This window comes from Schistocerca gregaria, chromosome 1 (assembly GCF_023897955.1).
Source record: "Schistocerca gregaria isolate iqSchGreg1 chromosome 1, iqSchGreg1.2, whole genome shotgun sequence".
Taxonomy (NCBI): domain Eukaryota; kingdom Metazoa; phylum Arthropoda; class Insecta; order Orthoptera; family Acrididae; genus Schistocerca; species Schistocerca gregaria.
Window position 1 is genome coordinate 1,066,438,335 of NC_064920.1, and position 18,036 is coordinate 1,066,456,370.

The following is an 18,036-nucleotide window of genomic DNA, read 5'->3' on the forward strand; positions in this document are numbered from 1 at the left end:
CTGGACATTCCATTTCGGAAATAATTAGGGAATTCACTATTACGAGATCCATATGTCAAGAGTTTACCAAAAATACCAGATTTCAGGCATTACCTCTTACCACGGACAACGCAGTGGCTGACAGTCTTCACTTAACGGCCGACAGCAGCGGCGTTTGCGTAGAGTTGTCGGTGCTCACAGACAAGCAATACTGCGCAAAATAAGAGCAGAAATCGATGTGGGACGTGCGAAGAACGTATTCCTTAGGAGAGTATGGCGAAATTTGGCGTTAATGGGCTATGCAGCAGACGACAGACACGAGTGCTTTTGCTGGGACAACGACATTGCCTGCAGCCCCTCTTCTGGCTCGTGACCATATCTACGTCTACGTGATTACTCTGCTATTCACAATAAAGTGCGTGGCAGAGGGTTCAATGAACCTCCTTCAAGCTCTCCCTCTACCGTTCCACTCTCGAACGGCACGCGGGAAAACGAACACTTAAATTTTTCTGTGCGAGCCCTAATTTCTCTCATTTTATCGTGATAATCATTTCTCCCTATGTAGGTGGGTGCCAACAGTACGTTTTCGCAATCGGAGGAGAAAAGTGGTGATTGAAATTATGTGAGAAGATCCCGTCGCAACGAAAAAAAAAAAGTTCAAATGTGTGTGAAATCTTTTGGGACTTAACTGCTAAGGTCATCAGTCCCTAAGCTTACACACTGCATAACCTAAGTTATCCTAAGGACAAACACACACACCCATGCCCGAGGGAGGACTCGAACCTCCACTGGGACCAACCGCTGAGTCCATGACTGCAGCGCCTAAGACCGCTCGGCTAATCCCGCGCGGCTGTCGCAACGAAAAACGCCTTTGTTTTAATGATTGCCACTCCAGTTCACGTGTCAAGTCTGTGACACTACATCCCCTGTTTCGCGACAATACAAAACGAGCTGCCCTTCTTTGTACTTTTTCGATGTCATCCATCAGTCCCACCTGATGCGGATCCCACACCGCACAGCAATACTCCAGAATAGGGCGGACAAGCGTGGTGTAAGCAGTCTCTCTGGTTGACTTGTTGCACCTTCTAAGTATTCTGCCTATGAATCGCAGTCTTTGGTTTGGTCTACCCACAATATTATCTATGGGATCGTTCCAATTTAGGTTATTTGTAATTGTAATCCCTAAGTATTTAGTTGAATTTACAGCCTTCAGATTTGTGTGATTTATCGCGTAATCGAAATTTAGCTGATTTCTTTTACTACTCATGTGAATAACTTCGCCTTTTTCTTTATGCCACTTTTCGCACCATACAGATATCTTATCTAAATCATTTTGCAAGTCGTTTTGATCATCTGACTACTTTAAAAGAGTATAAATGACAGCATCATCTGCAAACAATCTAAGATGGCTACTCAGATTGTCTCATATGCCGTTAATGCATATCAGAAACAATAGAGGTCCTATAACACTTCCTTGAGGAACGCCGGATATTACTTATGTTTTACTCGACGACTTTCCGTCTATTACTACGAACCGTGACCTTTCTGACAGGGAATCACGAATCCAGTGGCATAATTGATGCGATACTCTGTAAGCACGCAGTTTGGTTAGAAGACGCTTGTGAGGAACGGTGCCGAAAGCCGTCAGGAAATCTAAAACTATGGGATCAATTTGACATTGCTTGTCGATAGCACTTATTACTTCGTGAGTATAAAGAGCTATTTGTGTTTCACAAGAACGATATTTTCTGAATCCGTGCTGACTATACGTCAATAAATCGTTTTCTTCGAGGTACTTCATAATGTTCGAATACAGTATATGTTCTAAAACCCTACTGCAAATCGACGTTAGTGATATAGGCCTCTAATTCAGCGGATTACTCCAACCTCTCTTTTTGGGTATTGGGTGACCTGAGCAATTTTCCAGTCTTTAGGTACAGATCTTTCTGTGAGCAAGTGGTTGTATATAATTGCTAAATATGGAGCTGTTTTATCAGCATACTCTGAGAATAACCTGACTAGTATACAATCTGGAACCGTAAGTGGAAAACCATTGCCCGGTTAGATGAGTCTAGATTTTATTTGGTAAGAGCTGATCATAAAGTTCGAGTGTGGCGCAGATCCTACGAAGCCATGGACTCTAGCTGTCAAAAAAGGCACCGTGCAAGGTGGTCGTGGGGTCCATAATTTTGTGGGCTGTGTTTATATGGAACGGACTGGGTCCTCTGGTCCAAATGAACCGATAATTAACTAGAAATGGTTATTTTCGGCTACTTGGAGACCAATTACAGCCATTCATAGACGTCATGTTCTCAAACAACGGTGGAATTTGTATGAGCGACAATGTACCATGTCACCGAGCCACAATTTTCGCGACTGGTTTGAAGAACATCTTGGAAAATTCGAGCGCCCGCCATAAATCGCATCGAACATTCATAGGACAAAATGGAGAGATAAGTTGCTGGACTATACCGGGCAAAAGGAGGTCCGACGCTATATTAGCAGGTATCCCACGACTTTTGTCACCTCAGTGTAAGGAGGTTGAACTTCCACAATTTTGATACACATTTACTTTGTTCATACAAACAAGAAATGTAAAGGACGTCGCCATTAAGGTTGGTAAAGCGAGTTTAGTGTTAAAAGCAGTGGAGAGAGCGGATAGGCAAAAAAGGTCACTACGCCGAGGAACTGTCTGCTGACGTGATAGAGGAAAAAACTGGAGTCGATTTGGGAGATTTAGGGGATCCAGTATTAGAGTCAAAGTTACAAAAAGCTTTGGAAGACTTACGATCAAACAACCTACGAAGCAACGGAGGATCTAAGAAGCAGACTAGCACAGTCTAAGAGGGCATTCCTAGCTAGATGAAGTCTACCAGTATCAAACGTTGTTCTTCATTTCAGGAAGAAATTAGTAAGAATGTATGCCTGGAGAGCAGCATAGTATGGAAGTGAATGATGGTTTGAGAGAAAACTGGCAAAAAGGGACTCGAAGGGTTTAATATTTGGTGCTGGAAACGGACGAGGAAAATTAAGTGGACTGAGACCGCCCTCTGCGGTCTAACGCACGGCTTCCCGGACTGGTCCCCGGCACGAATCTGCCTGGCGGACTTGGGTCGAGGCCCGGTGAGCTGTCCAGTCTGTGGGTGGTTTTTAGGCCTCGGCGAATGCGGGCTGGTTCTCTTTATTCCGCTTCAGCTACAGTATATCGGCGATTGCTGCTCAAATAAGTTCTCCACGTACGCGTACACCACCATTACTCTACCACGCAAACATAGGGGTTACGCTCATCTTGCGTGAGACGTTCTCTTCTCTTGGGGGGGGGGGGGGGGGTGTCCACCGGGGGCCGAACAGCACAATAACCCAGAAAGACTGGTTCAGTGTGGGGCGGCGGAGGGGTGAAATGGACTGCGGTAGTCGCAGTGGAGTTGTGGACCACTGCGGCTGCTGCAGGGACGGAGCCTCTCCGTCGTTTCTAGGTCCCCGGTTAACATGCAATACAATACAATATAATAGAAGAGAACTGATATCAGCGAGGAAAGGTCTATGTGGAAAACACAGACTCATATACACTCCTGGAAATGGAAAAAAGAACACATTGACACCGGTGTGTCAGACCCACCATACTTGCTCCGGACACTGCGATAGGGCTGTACAAGCAATGATCACACGCACGGCACAGCGGACACACGAGGAACCGCGGTGTTGGCCGTCGAATGGCGCTAGCTGCGCAGCATTTGTGCACCGCCGCCGTCAGTGTCAGCCAGTTTCCCGTGGCATACGGAGCTCCATCGCAGTCTTTAACACTGGTAGCATGCCGCGACAGCGTGGACATGAACCATATGTGCAGTTGACGGACTTTGAGCGAGGGCGTATAGTGGGCATGCGGGAGGCCGGGTGGACGTACCGCCGAATTGCTCAACACGTGGGGCGTGAGGTCTCCACAGTACATCGATGTTGTCGCCAGTGGTCGGCGGAAGGTGCACGTGCCCGTCGACCTGGGACCGGACCGCAGCGACGCATGGATGCACGCCAAGACCGTAGGATCCTACGCAGTGCCGTAGGGGACCGCACCGCCACTTCCCAGCAAATTAGGGACACTGTTGCTCCTGGGGTATCGGCGAGGACCATTCGCAACCGTCTCCATGAAGCTGGGCTACGGTCCCGCACACCGTTAGGCCGTCTTCCGCTCACGCCCCAACATCGTGCAGCCCGCCTCCAGTGGTGTCGCGACAGGCGTAAATGGAGGGACGAATGGAGACGTGTCGTCTTCAGCGATGAGAGTCGCTTATGCCTTGGTGCCAATGATGGTCGTATGCGTGTTTGGCGCCGTGCAGGTGAGCGCCACAATCAGGACTGCATACGACCGAGGCACACTGGGCCAACACCCGGCATCATGGTGTGGGGAGCGATCTCCTACACTGGCCGTACACCTCTGGTGATCGTCGAGGGGACACTGAATAGTGCACGGTACATCCAAACCGTCATCGAACCCATCGTTCTACCATTCCTAGACCGGCAAGAGAACATGCTGTTCCAACAGGACAATGCACGTCCGCATGTATCCCGTGCCACCCAACGTGCTCTAGAAGGTGTAAGTCAACTACCCTGGCCAGCAAGATCTCCGGATCTGTCCCCCATTGAGCATGTTTGGGACTGGATGAAGCGTCGTCTCACGCGGTCTGCACGTCCAGCACGAACGCTGGTCCAACTGAGGCGCCAGGTGGAAATGGCATGGCAAGCCGTTCCACAGGACTACATCCAGCATCTCTACGATCGTCTCCATGGGAGAATAGCAGCCTGCATTGCTGCGAAAGGTGGATATACACTGTACTAGTGCCGACATTGTGCATGCTCTGTTGCCTGTGTCTATGTGCCTGTGGTTCTGTCAGTGTGATCATGTGATGTATCTGACCCAAGGACTTTGTCAATAAAGTTTCCCCTTCCTGGGACAATGAATTCACGGTGTTCTTATTTCAATTTCCAGGAGTGTATGTTCATGTTCATATATGTGTGAAATCTTATGGGACTTAACTGTTAAGGTCATCAGTCCCTAAGCTTACACACTACTTAATCTAAATTATCCTAAGGCCAAACACACACACCCATGCCCGAGGGAGGACTCGAACCTTCGCCGGGACCAGCCGCACAGTCCATGACTGAATCGCCTAAGACCGCTCGGCTAATCCCGCGCGGCAAAACACAGACTAAAAGAAGGGATCGGATGACAGGACACGTGTTAATACTTCCATGGTACTAGAAGGAGCTGTAGAGGCTAACAACTGTAGGCGAAGACAAGAGTCTGGAATAGATAGAACAAATAATCGACGACGTTGGATTAAGTGCTATTCTGGGACGACGTGGTTGGCACAGGAGAGCAAGGTGTGCAAGACTGCTGCAAACCAGTCAAAATACTGATGGTTCCCGCCTCCCCCTCCCCTCCCCCTCCCCCCCCCCCCCAAAAAAAAAAGAAAAAATATGATTGTCCCCTCATCTCTGAGTTATGAGCGGCAGTTGGCAGACATGTCTCACGAACGCTTTCTGTATCGCGTGCAGTCCGTGTTAAGACGTGTCACCAACATAGTAAAGGTGAATGTGGGTTGTGCACGGTACTAAATAGGCGTCTCCAATGAAGTTGAACAAGAGGGTGCCCCTGGAATGATTAATGTCTCTAGGTGAGTGCGCTCTCCCGGATATCCGTGAGTGTTAACAGCGCAACTTTCGGCCCCGGATCGAATCCGTCCAGCGCATTAACGTACAGCCTGTATGTGCCTTTAGGCGATTTCCCACACTCCACTGAGCGAATACGGGGTTTGTACCCAAGTCCCTCAGTTATACGATTCGCTAACTGTTCGAAGACTTTCGCCCACTTTCACATCAATAACACTACACAGACAGTTGGTGTACATACCGGGTGATCAAAAAGTCAGTACAAATTTGAAATCTGAATAAATCACGGAATAATATAGATAGAGAGGTACAAATTGACACACATACTTCGAATGACATGAAGTTTTATTAGAACGAAAAAAATACAAATGTTCCAAAAATATCGGACAGATGGCGCTTCATCAGATCAGAATAGCAATAATTAGCATAATAAAGTAAGACATAGCAAAGATGATGTTCTTTACAGGAAATGCTCAGTATGTCCGCCATCATTCCTCGACAGTAGTTGTAGTCGAGGAACAATGTTGTGAACAGCACTGTAAAGTATGTCCGGAGTTACGGTGAGGCATTGGCGTCGGATGTTGTCTTTCAGCATCGCTAGAGATGTCGGTCGATCTCGATACACTTGCGACTTCAGGCAACACCAAAGCAATCGCACGGACTGAAGTCTGGGGACCTGGGGGGCCAAGCACAACGAAAGTGGCGGCTGAGCTCACGATCATCACCAAATGACCCGCGCAAGAGGTCTTTCACGGGGTCCAGCAATATGGGGTGGAGCGCCCTCCTTCATAAACATCGTTCGTTCCAGCAGATGTTTATCAGCCAGGCTGGGGATGATGCGATTCTGTAACATATCGGCGTACCTCCCACCCGTCACGGTAGCAGTTACAAAACCAGATTCACGCATTTCCTCGAAGAAAAAAGGAACGTTAACGGTAGATGTGGTAAATCCTACCCATACCGTGACTTTCTCGTCGTGCAATGGAGTTTCCACGACAGTTCTAGGATTTCGGTAGCCCAACTTCTGCAGTTGTGGGCGTTGACAGACCCTCGAAGCGTGAAATGAGCTTCGTCGGTCAACAACACGTTACTCAACCAATCGTCATCTTCCGCCATCTTTTGAAACGCCCACACCGCAAATGCCCTCCGCTTCACTAAATCGCCTGGTAAGAGCTCATGATGTCGACGGATTTTGTACGGATAGCATCAGAGGGGACGGCTCAGTGCCAACCAAACAGTAGTGTATGGAATGCCGGTGCGACGTGCGACTGCAAGAGCGCTGACTTACCCGTGCACAGACGAAACCGCTACAGTCTGCATTTCTTCCTGAACTGTCTCAGCAGCATTGCGCCTTGTGCTCCGTCGGCCACTACGGGGTGTATCGTCCAAACAACCCGTGGTTTCGAACTTGTAAATCATTCTTGCCACAGCTGCATTTGTCAACGGACCTTTACCCGTTCGAATCCCCTTCCTACGACGATATGATCGTAACGCTGAACTAGCACATTCCCCATTCTGGTAATATAGCTTCACTAAATTGCCTTCTCAAGTAACGTCAACATGCTGCGACTGCTGGCGCATCTGATTCTCTCTCTCATGACAGCTCCTTTTATACACGATTATCATGCGCAGTCACTGACGTTTTGCTGTCCAGCGCCATCCATCGGTCCTTTTGTGAACTTTTTTTTGTTTTAATAAAACCCATGTCATTCCAAGCATTTGTGTCAATTTTTACCTATCTATCTACATTATTCCGTGGTTTATTAAGTTTTCAAATTTATACTGACTTTTTGATCACCCGGTATTTAAATATCAATCGGTATTCTATTATGATTCTCCAAAACTAGAGCGTACGCTGGTCAGTTTGGCTCCCTATTTGTCCATTTCCTAGTCTTCATTTTGTTATCAAAATTCGGACAAGAATCCATTGTGTAATTTCAAGGGAGTCCTGTTTTTGCTCGGCTCATAGTTTTGTTGACGGTAAAAATATTACACCAACGTAATTTTATATGCAAAATAGCGAGTGCTTGAAGAAACGAAATTATTGATTCTTCATTTATTTAGCTAGCGGTAGCTGTACGAGAAATATTTCAATTTTAAGTTAGATCACAAATTTACTTTCTCTTAATTGCCGTGATTACTTTCAGGCAATTAAATCGTTTTTTTTTTTTTTCTTGTAACCTAGACCTCATCCTGGTCAACTTGATAGCGAATTTGTCCATTAGCCCCTTAGCGATTATCTATGAAAATTCGGACAAAAATCCATTGTGTAATTTATAGGGAGTCTTGTTTTCGCTTTGCTGTAACATTTGACCAAAAAAGAAGCCATACATTTTGCGAAAACCTACAGTACTTACAAAACTTCAGGAATTATCTGTCAAGGCAGGAACTACGAATATTCCTCAGTATTCTACGGTATCTCTCCTATAGAGGTAGTGGAGATAAAATCAGCTAATGACTCCTCTCACAAAGGGAGACAGGTAGTCCCTTTTCTCATACTCCACCTGCGAATGGAGCCGGAAGAAATGGTAATGCATTGTACAAGAAAAAGTATCCTGTGCCACATACTTCGCAGTGATTCTCACAGTGGAGATGTAGGTGTGTCGATTGTTTAAATATTATGGGAAAAGTTATATTTATTCTTTTCGTGACGCCACCACTTTGCTGACCAGTCACTTCCATCGTTTTCAACTGCAGTCCTTCCCACGTCTACGGGCTAAAATTGCAGGGCGCAGCGACGGTCGACTCGACGAGCAGGTAAGCTTCTAGAAGGTAGCGGGCAGGGCCAAACAGTGTACGTAGGCGTCAAGCAGCAGGGGAACAGCTGAGAACTGTCAGGCGGCACCTCTATCGATCGCTCCGGTGCCCAATCTGCGAGCGACGTCCGCCCGGGGATGAGCGCGCCCAACAGCTGTCTCGCTGATGTATCGAGCGCCGCCGGTCGAAGGGGGCGGGGCTGGCCACCTACGCGCACGCGCCAGACGCACGACGCATGCGCCAAGCAAACGACGCATGCGCTCGCCGGCGGCGCATGCGCGCTGCAGCCGTTTATCGAGCGGCCGGCGGCAGCGCTGGACTTGTTGCTGGTGGGACGCCGACCGCAGCGCGTGTCCCGGCGGCGAGCGCGTCTTTGTAGTCCTGCCGTTCCGTAGCGAGCCGAGCCTCGGCGGGTCCGCGCCGCGAGGACTGGGGCGTGGCCACCGGCCGCTAGCGACCACTCGCCGCCGCACGTGTCACCCGCTGGATCTTCGCGAGGACTGACTGAAAAGGTGCACTCGGCCCAAACCGGTGCTTCTTTCTCCATCCACGATGTGACTTGGGCGCCACGCCTTTACCGTTTCTCTTTCAGCGGTGACTTGACTACAGTGTGGTGACTGTCAGCTGTCACCGCCAACTGGACTTCGAAAGTGTACGAATGGACACTTTCTACCTCATCTTCAATCAGTCGCTGCTCAAGTTCGAAGACATTTGCTCGTACTGATCCAGGCGTCAACTGCCAGCCAGTTAGAAAAGTCTCATCTTTCCGCCACACCTCTCCCAAACGCCCAACGACCATTTTGGCACAATCCAGTGTTCCATCAATAATTGAGCCTCCGTAGTGACGAAGGCTCTTGCAACAACAGGAGACTGATTACACCTCGATGTTCCGTATGGCCTGCTCCACAGTAGTGGAGCCGTATACAGTTAAGTCGTGATCAGCTATTATCACTGCGTTCGCTTCACAGAGTCCGTCAGTCGCGGCGTTGCGTAAAGTCTTACCTCAGAGACTGATTCTCCATTTTCGCCAGAAGTGACTGATGCTGAGCTATCGAGACAGCCATTTTCTCTAGTCGTCAAGCAAAACGTCACCTTCCTCTGCTGTTCAGAGCACTTACGGATTCATTTCCAACTGGTCAATGTGCTGCTGTGTATTGCATGACGCTGGTTAATACCACAGTGACGGACATTATTTTTCAGCACCCAGACATAAAATAGCTATTCGCGTGCATATCCAGAGGTTCGAGGTATGAAAAGACTCCACACTACTCCTGTTGCCAACGTTCTCTCTTCTTGGACTGAAGAAGAGCTTTAGGTATGAAGCTTTCGCAGATGGCGGGTCGTAAGAAACACTAGCGCCAACACACAAAGAGATCAGCCCATATTGGAATCTACCTTTGTTGCATCTGTAACGTTGTTTATTGCCCTGTCTCTCGTGACTGAAGACATTATCATCAGTTCTTGTGATCGCCACTACCGTATACTACAGCAAGTGAGTGTAGCTGCTCTTATTTGGCTGGGATCACGAACAGTTGCGCCCCTTACAGCGTTCTTGGTCCACGCCCTGCGGATAGACTACCGCATACAGAGAAAGACAATTGGCCGTGGAGATTTGTGTGTAGCAGTGAATACTGCGATATTTTTGTTGGAGGCACTACCAGCACTTGCTTGAAGTTGTAGGGGCTGGATTGTGTTAGAATTGTGTACAACACTGAATGGCCACACACAGCATGCACTCTTAACTGCGCATGTATAGCTTAAATCGTGAAACGAGAACTAGAATATACCACTGCCTGAAATCCAGCAGCAAGGACGTAAATGTGAAGACAGAAACACTCTTCAAAGCTATAATCACACTCGAGAAAAGAACTTAGTTGAAAGGCAGTGAGCGAACAGTAATACCGATAAAAGTTTTCATCATTAATGCCGACATAATCTTGTTCTTCCAGTTGGTTGAACAATATTCGCATCTTTGCGTGTATCTGTGAGGAAATGTTATGCCAAAGACAGAAACTTCCTTAAGCGAAAATTCTGGAGGTAGGAAGAGTGTATACTGCTAATTCAACTACTGTTCGACTGTTTACAAGGCACGCTCGGGAACCTACAGAAAACCACTTATATTTTGGACTACTGTTGAAGCTACTACAGAGAGCTTCTGTTTATTAGCAACCCAGTTCCTAGCCGAGTACCTGAGATCTCTATTACGATAATTTGACCTAAAACTAAGGCTCAATATAAATGAAAGATTTACTAAAGCACACGTGAAAAGTTAATTATCCATCAAGTACTTTCTGCCAACTAATATAATTCTATCAGTAGCAGCTGTGAGACAGTGAAGGACATTTTGCAACGGAGAACACGATTATAAACTCCGAAAGTGACCTGTTGCTGCCTATCGCTGACAGTGTAATAACTGAGATCATAATTTCATTACAGAAAGCGCATGCTCTACCAGAAGGTCTATACATCGGCTCAGCTGCCCTCTTAATAGATTAGAACATTCTTTTGGAACATGAACATAGCTGCAACTGAACAGCTCAACTGGTTCATTGCATGTGGTGTCCTCAGAACGCTTCCAGTCCTGAATCTGACAACTTTTGAATCTGAGAAAGAAGTATGTATTTTGTCGCCTGTCGACATTGGTACTGTTTCCGACTGAATCAAGCCAGCTAAGATAATTTTGTCAGTAGGAACTGCGAGACAGTGAAGGACATTTTGCAGCAGAGAGTACGATTATAAAGTCCCAACAAGACGAGAGCTGAGAAACCGCCAACCTCGAGTTTTGAAGTGACTGAAATATTTATACTCAAGGAAACTCCGTTGCTGCAGCTGTCACCACAAGATCGTTGCTCCAAGTGATTAAGCTATCTCAGAATCACCAGGTCCTAACCTCTCGTTTAACTTTTTATACAGACGTCCACTGGGGCGAAAAGTGGAGCTGAAAATATTCCGAGGATCCATCTCGGCAGTCCTTCACCAGCAACCGTTTCTCAGTGGAAATTGTATCCTAATCAACATCGACTTTATCGTTTATTCAGTAGTTCATCCACCGAGGATCTGCTGCTAAGATAATCAACAGAACACTCATTATCTCATCGGGAAAGGACTAACGTTAGAACTGTGACCCAAGGCATTCATATTTATTGGATTAGTCAAATATCTGCCCGAAATAAACTGTTATACTTGGCACATTAGCTTCACTGCTTCTGTAACTGTCTGTCCAGACCTTGGGACCATAGGCTCAAGAGCAGTTCTGTTCGATCTAATAGAGCGCTTTTGCCGTCTACGTTTACTCATCCTTGGAACACTGGTATTTGCTCTGACACCTGTCAGCATGTTTAATCGCACTTTTTCATGTTTCTTCATGGCGGCTGCATAGTTATTGACTCATTCAGACAGGAAGCTGAAGTCAGGTTTTCTGTTTAACTACGTGCAGTATTTCTGCTTGCAAACTGATAATCTAAATTTTTTTGACAATCCTGGTGCATATTCATGGCTACTACCAACTTGAGAAACTGTTGAGGTGTACAAGAGAATCCTGGTTTTTTCCTGTTGCACGAAAAACGACTCTAGGATTACTGCTTGCAATATGTCAAACTGTGTTGTTTAGCTTCCTGTATCCTCACTGTGGGTGATTCTGCGTAGCTGTCAAGGTAATCAATGTAACAGATTCTGTAAATTTTGAAGAAATAGATGCTTCCAACTTGATTTATCTCTTCAAGTTTTCTGTGGTTCCTTGCTGAAGCGACTATCGAGGCAAACAAGTGCTGCAAATGAGTAGGGTACTTCTGTTCCTAATACGTAAACCGTATTTTGCGAGCTTGTGTGATATCCCCGATGCAACTCATTTCTAAATAGAGGGTATCTGCTTCTAATCCGTCGATCTGTCTCTTTAAATCTTGCGGCGTGATTGTTTTCCGAAGTGACTATCGAGAGAAGAAGTGAAAGTGTTACTGGGTGGTGCAGTCTATAAGTCGACTTGTATTTTGCAGGCTCCTGTCTGGGGTCAGTAAGGAAGGTTCGGTTGTATGACGGTGAAACGAACGAGTGAAGAATTTTTGATCTCTAGTTGCAGTCACTTGGGGTAACCTCTATGTGACTCTTCCTACAGTGCTTCTGGGGTCGGTGAAGTGTGGTTTTCTGATTGTGCATACGTGAGTGGTGTATTCCTGCGCCCAATTTTTGGACCTTCTCTCGGCAACCTTTGGGAGAAGACACGGTGTGACTCGTTTCTGGGCTAACTGTGAAGCGGGTAGCGAGAAGTGAGTGCGAGTGATGATGCAACAAGGGATGAGCGCGGGCGACGGGGCGGGCGCGACGGCGGCCCCCGACGCCGCGTGGGCGTCGGCCGTGTCGGCGGAGGCGCTGACGCGCAACGTGTGGGTGCAGGCGGGCTTCATGGGCGCGCACCTGGCCACGCTGGTGATGGGGTTGGCCAGCAACGTGGTGCTGCTGCGCGCGCTGCACCGCGGCGGCAGCTCGCTGACGGCGGCGGGCGACGTGTGCGCCGTGGGCACCGCCACGGCGCACTGCATCCTCATGTGCGCGCTCGTGGTGCACGTGCCCGCGCTCAACCACTTCTACGGCGTGTCGTCGCTGGGCCGCGACACGTGCCGCCTCGAGGACGCCACCTTCCTCTTCGTCGCCATCGTCACCAGCCTCACGCTGTGCGCCTCCTCGCTGCAGCTGCTCGTCGAGTCCGTCGGCCACTCGGCCACTGACGACGCAGAGTCGCTGCCCTACCGCTGCATGCTCTGGTTCCTGCAGGTGCGTACGTCACCTCGCTGCTCCGACTCTACATCTACACTCCTGGAAATTGAAATAAGAACACCGTCAATTCATTGTCCCAGCAAGGGGAAACTTTATTGACACATTCCTGGGGTCAGATACATCACATGATCACACTGACAGAAACACAGGCACTTAGACACAGGCAACACGGCATGCACAATGTCGGCACTAGTACAGTGTATATCCACCTTTCGCAGCAATGCAGGCTGCTATTCTCCCATGGAGACGATCGTAGAGATGCTGGATGTAGTCCTGTGGAACGGCTTGCCATGCCATTTCCACCTGGCGCCTCAGTTGGACCAGCGTCCGTGCTGGACGTGCAGACCGCGTCAGACGACGCTTCATCCAGTCCCAAACATGCTCAATGGGGGACAGATCCGGAGATCTTGCTGGCCAGGGTAGTTGACATACACCTTCTAGAACACGTTGGGTGGCACGGGATACATGCGGACGTGCATTGTCCTGTTGGAACAGAAAGTTCCCTTGCCGGTCTAGGAATGGTAGAACGATGGGTTCGATGACGGTTTGGATGTACCGTGCACTATTCAGTGTCCCCTCGACGACCACCAGAAGTGTACGTCCAGTGTAGGAGATCGCTCCCCACACCATGATGCCGGGTGTTGGCCCTGTGTGCCTCGGTCGTATGCAGTCCTGATTGTGGCGCTCACCTCCACAGCGCCAAACACGCATACGACCATCATTGGCACCAAGGCAGAAGCGACTCTCATCGCTGAAGACGACACGTCTCCATTCGTCCCTCCATTCACGCCTGTCGCGACACCACTGGAGGCGGGCTGCACGATGTTGGGGCGTGAGCGGAAGACGGCCTAACGGTGTGCGGGACCGTAGCCCAGCTTCATGGAGACGGTTGCGAATGGTCCTCGCCGATACCCCAGGAGCAACAGTGTCCCTAATTTGCTGGGAAGTGGCGGTGCGGTCCCCTACGGCACTGCATAGGATCCTACGGTCTTGGCGTGCATCCGTGCGTCGCTGCGGTCCGGTCCCAGGTCGACGGGCACGTGCACCTTCCGCCGACCACTGGCGACAACATCGATGTACTGTGGAGACCTCACGCCCCACGTGTTGAGCAACTCGGCGGTACGTCCACCCGGCCTCCCGCATGCCCACTATACGCCCTCGCTCAAAGTCCGTCAACTGCACATATGCTTCACGTCCACGCTGTCGCGGCATGCTACCAGTGTTAAAGACTGCGATGGAGCTCCGTATGCCACGGCAAACTGGCTGACACTGATGGCGGCGGTGCACAAATGCTGCGCAGCTAGCGCCATTCGACGGCCAACACTGCGGTTCCTTGTGTGTCCGCTGTGCCATGCGTGTGATCATTGCTTGTACAGCCCTCTCGCAGTGTCCGGAGCAAGTATGGTGGGTCTGACACACCGGTGTCAATGTGTTCTTTTTTCCATTTCCAGGAGTGTACATCTTGTAAGGTGCCTCTTACGTGAAAAAGACATTTTTACCCGTTTTAATAAATTATTGTTCCTTATTGATGTATTCACGATAGGAAGTTCTGCAGTCCGTAGCCAGCCATGAATCGGAGAGCATTTCGCACGCTGGCTGGCTAGGTGACGAAGCGACCATAAGTCGCGCGTAATGGGGTGGGGCTCGGCGTTGAACCGTAGCAACAAGCAGTGTTCTTGCGGTCTTCAGTCCTGAGACTGGTTTGATGCAGCTCTTCATGCTACTCTATCCTGTGCACACCTCTTCATCTCCCAGTACCTACTGCAGCCTACATCCTTCTGAATCTGTTTAGTGTATTCATCTCTTGGTCTCCCTCTACCACTTTTACCCTCCATGCTGCCCTCCAGTACTAAATTGGTGATCCCTTGATGCTTCAGATCATGTCCTACCAATAGATCCCTTCTTCTAGTCAAATTGTGCCACAAACTCCTCTTCTCCCCGATTCTATTCAATACCTCCTCATTATTTATGTGATCTACTCATCTAATCTTCAGCATTCTTCTGTAGCACCATATTTCGAAAGCTTCTATTCTCTTCCTGTCCAACCTATTTATCGTCCATGTTTCAATTCCATACATGGCTACACTCCATACAAATACTTGCAGAAACGACTTCCTGACACTTAAATCAATACTCGATGTTAACAAATTTCTCTTCTTCAGAAACGCTTGCCTTGCCATTTCCATTGCCTCTCTACTTCGACCATCATCAGTTATTTTGCTCCCCAAATAGCAAAACTCCTTTACCACTTTAAGTGTCTCATTTCCTAATCTAATGCCCTCAGCATCATCCGACTTCATTCGACTACATTCCATTAGCATCGTTTTGCTTTTGTTGATGTTCAACTTATACCCTCCTTTCATGACAACGGCCTTGATACGCCTGGGCATTGAGTCAGACAGAGCTTGGATGGCGTGTACAGGTACAGCTGCCCATGCAGTTTCAACACGATACCACAGTTCATCAGGAGTAGTGACTGGCAAATTGTGACGAGCCAGTTGCTCGGTCACCATTGACCTGACGTTTTCCTTTGGTGAGAGATCTCGATTGTGTGCTGGCCAGGGCAGCAGTCGAACATTTTATGTATCCAGAAAGGCCCGTACAGGACCTGCAACATGCGGTCGTGAATTATCCTGCTGAAACTTACGGTTTCGCAGGGATCGAATGAATGTTAGAGTCACGAGTCGTAACACATCTGAAATGCAACGTCCACTGTTCAAAGTGTCGTGAATGCGAACAAGAGGTGACCGAGACGTGTAACCAATGGCACCCCATACCATCACGCCGGGTGATACGACAGTATGGCGATGACGAATACACGCTTCCAATGTGCGTTCACCGCGATGTCGCCAAACACGGATGCGATCATCATGATGCTGTAAACAGAACCTGGACTCATCCGAAAAAATGACGTTTTGCCATTCGTGCAGCCAGGTTCGTCGCTGAGTACACCATCGCAGGCGCTCCTGTCTGTGATCCAGCGTCAAGGGTAACCGCAGCCTTGGTCTCCGAGCTGATAGTCCATGCTGCTGCAAACGTCGTCGAACTGTTCGTGCAGATGGTTATTGTCTTGTAAACGTCCCCATCTGTTGATTCAGGGATCGAGACGTGGCTGCGCCATCCCTTACAGCCATGGGGATAAGATGCCTGTCATCTCGACTGCTAGAGATACGAGGCCGTTGGGATCCAGGCCGGCGCTCCATATTATCCTCCTGAACCTACCGATTCCATATTCTGCTAACAGTCATTGGATCTCGACCAGCGCGAGCAGCAATGTCTCGATACGATAAACCGCAACTGCGATAAGCTACAATCCGACCTTTGTCAAAGTCGGAAACGTGATGGTACGCATTTCTCCTCCTTACACGAGGCATCACAACAACGTTTCACCAGGCAACGCCGGTCAACTGCTGTTTGTGTATGAGAAATCGTTTGGAAACTTTCCTCACGTCAACACGTTGTAGGTGTCGCCACCGGCGCCAACCTTTTGTGAATCCTCTGAAAAGCTAATCATTTGCATACCACAGCATCTGCTTCCTGTCCGTTAAATTCACGTCTTTAGCACGTCATCTTCGTGGTGTAATAATTTTAATGGCCAGTTGTGTAATGTAGACTGTGAAACTTCAAGTGTGCCCCAGGGCAGTGTAATAGGTCCGCTGCTTTATACAATTTACATAAACGATCTGGTTGATGGCATTGACAGCGGCATTAGACTGTTTGCCGATGATGCTGCAATGAACAGGAAAGTAGTATCACACAAAAGTTGTGAACAAATCAATGAGGATTTGCAGAAAATAAATACGTGGTGTAATGACAGGCAGTTATCTCTCAGTATTAGTAAGTGTAAAAGTGTAACCTACTGCGTATAACAAGGCGAAAATCCCCATTAATGTACGAGTACAAAATAAATGCCCAGTCATTCGAAGCGGTAATATCCCTCAAGTATCTGGGTGTGACTATTCGAAATGATCTCAAATGGAATGATCAGATTACACAAGTAACGGGTAAGATAAACTCTAGATTGCGGTTTATTGGTAGAAACCTGAAGCGATGCAGTCCTTCAACAAGGGATGGCGTGGAATGAGCACATCACCGAACTTATACCTCACAACGTAAATGAATAACTAAAACACAGAATGCACCGATACATACATTTAATGACACACGGTGCCAATATCTACCATTTAGTCGTCGTATCTCGAAAATATGGTTATTATTAGCAGTTAACTTAAGAATATGAATATCAACGTCTTATTTCTAAAAAAGCAGATGAGAGAAGGACTTGAAGGAAGCTCATTTCTTTGATAAAAAAAAGATGTACAAAAATATAACGCTGCTATTACTACAACGAGATCAGAGATGCTTCTTCATAATACTGAATTGAACGGATGAAAATTAATATGCAGCATCGCCCCACTTGAATGGCTATGACAAAGCTTGCAATAACTTGGAGCAGCCATGCAATTGTACCGTTAGGGGGTTGTTTCATGTGATACTGAAAAAAACATGGTTCAAATGGCTCTGAGCACTATGGGACTTAACTGCTGAGGTCATCAGTCCCCTAGAACTTAGAAGTACTTAAACCTAACCAACCTAAGGACATCACACACATCCGTGCCCGAGGCAGGATTCGAACCTGCGACCGTAGCGGTCTCGCGATTCCAGACTGTAGCGCCTAGAACCGCTAGGCCACCCCGGCCGGCTACTGAAAAATTATACATAATAATTACCTTGTTGCAAGTACAACAAATTACACTACTGGCCATTAAAATTGCTACACCACAAAGATGGCGTGCTACAGACGTGAAATTTAACCAACAGGTAGAAGCTGCTGTGATATGCAAATGATTAGCTTTTCAGAGG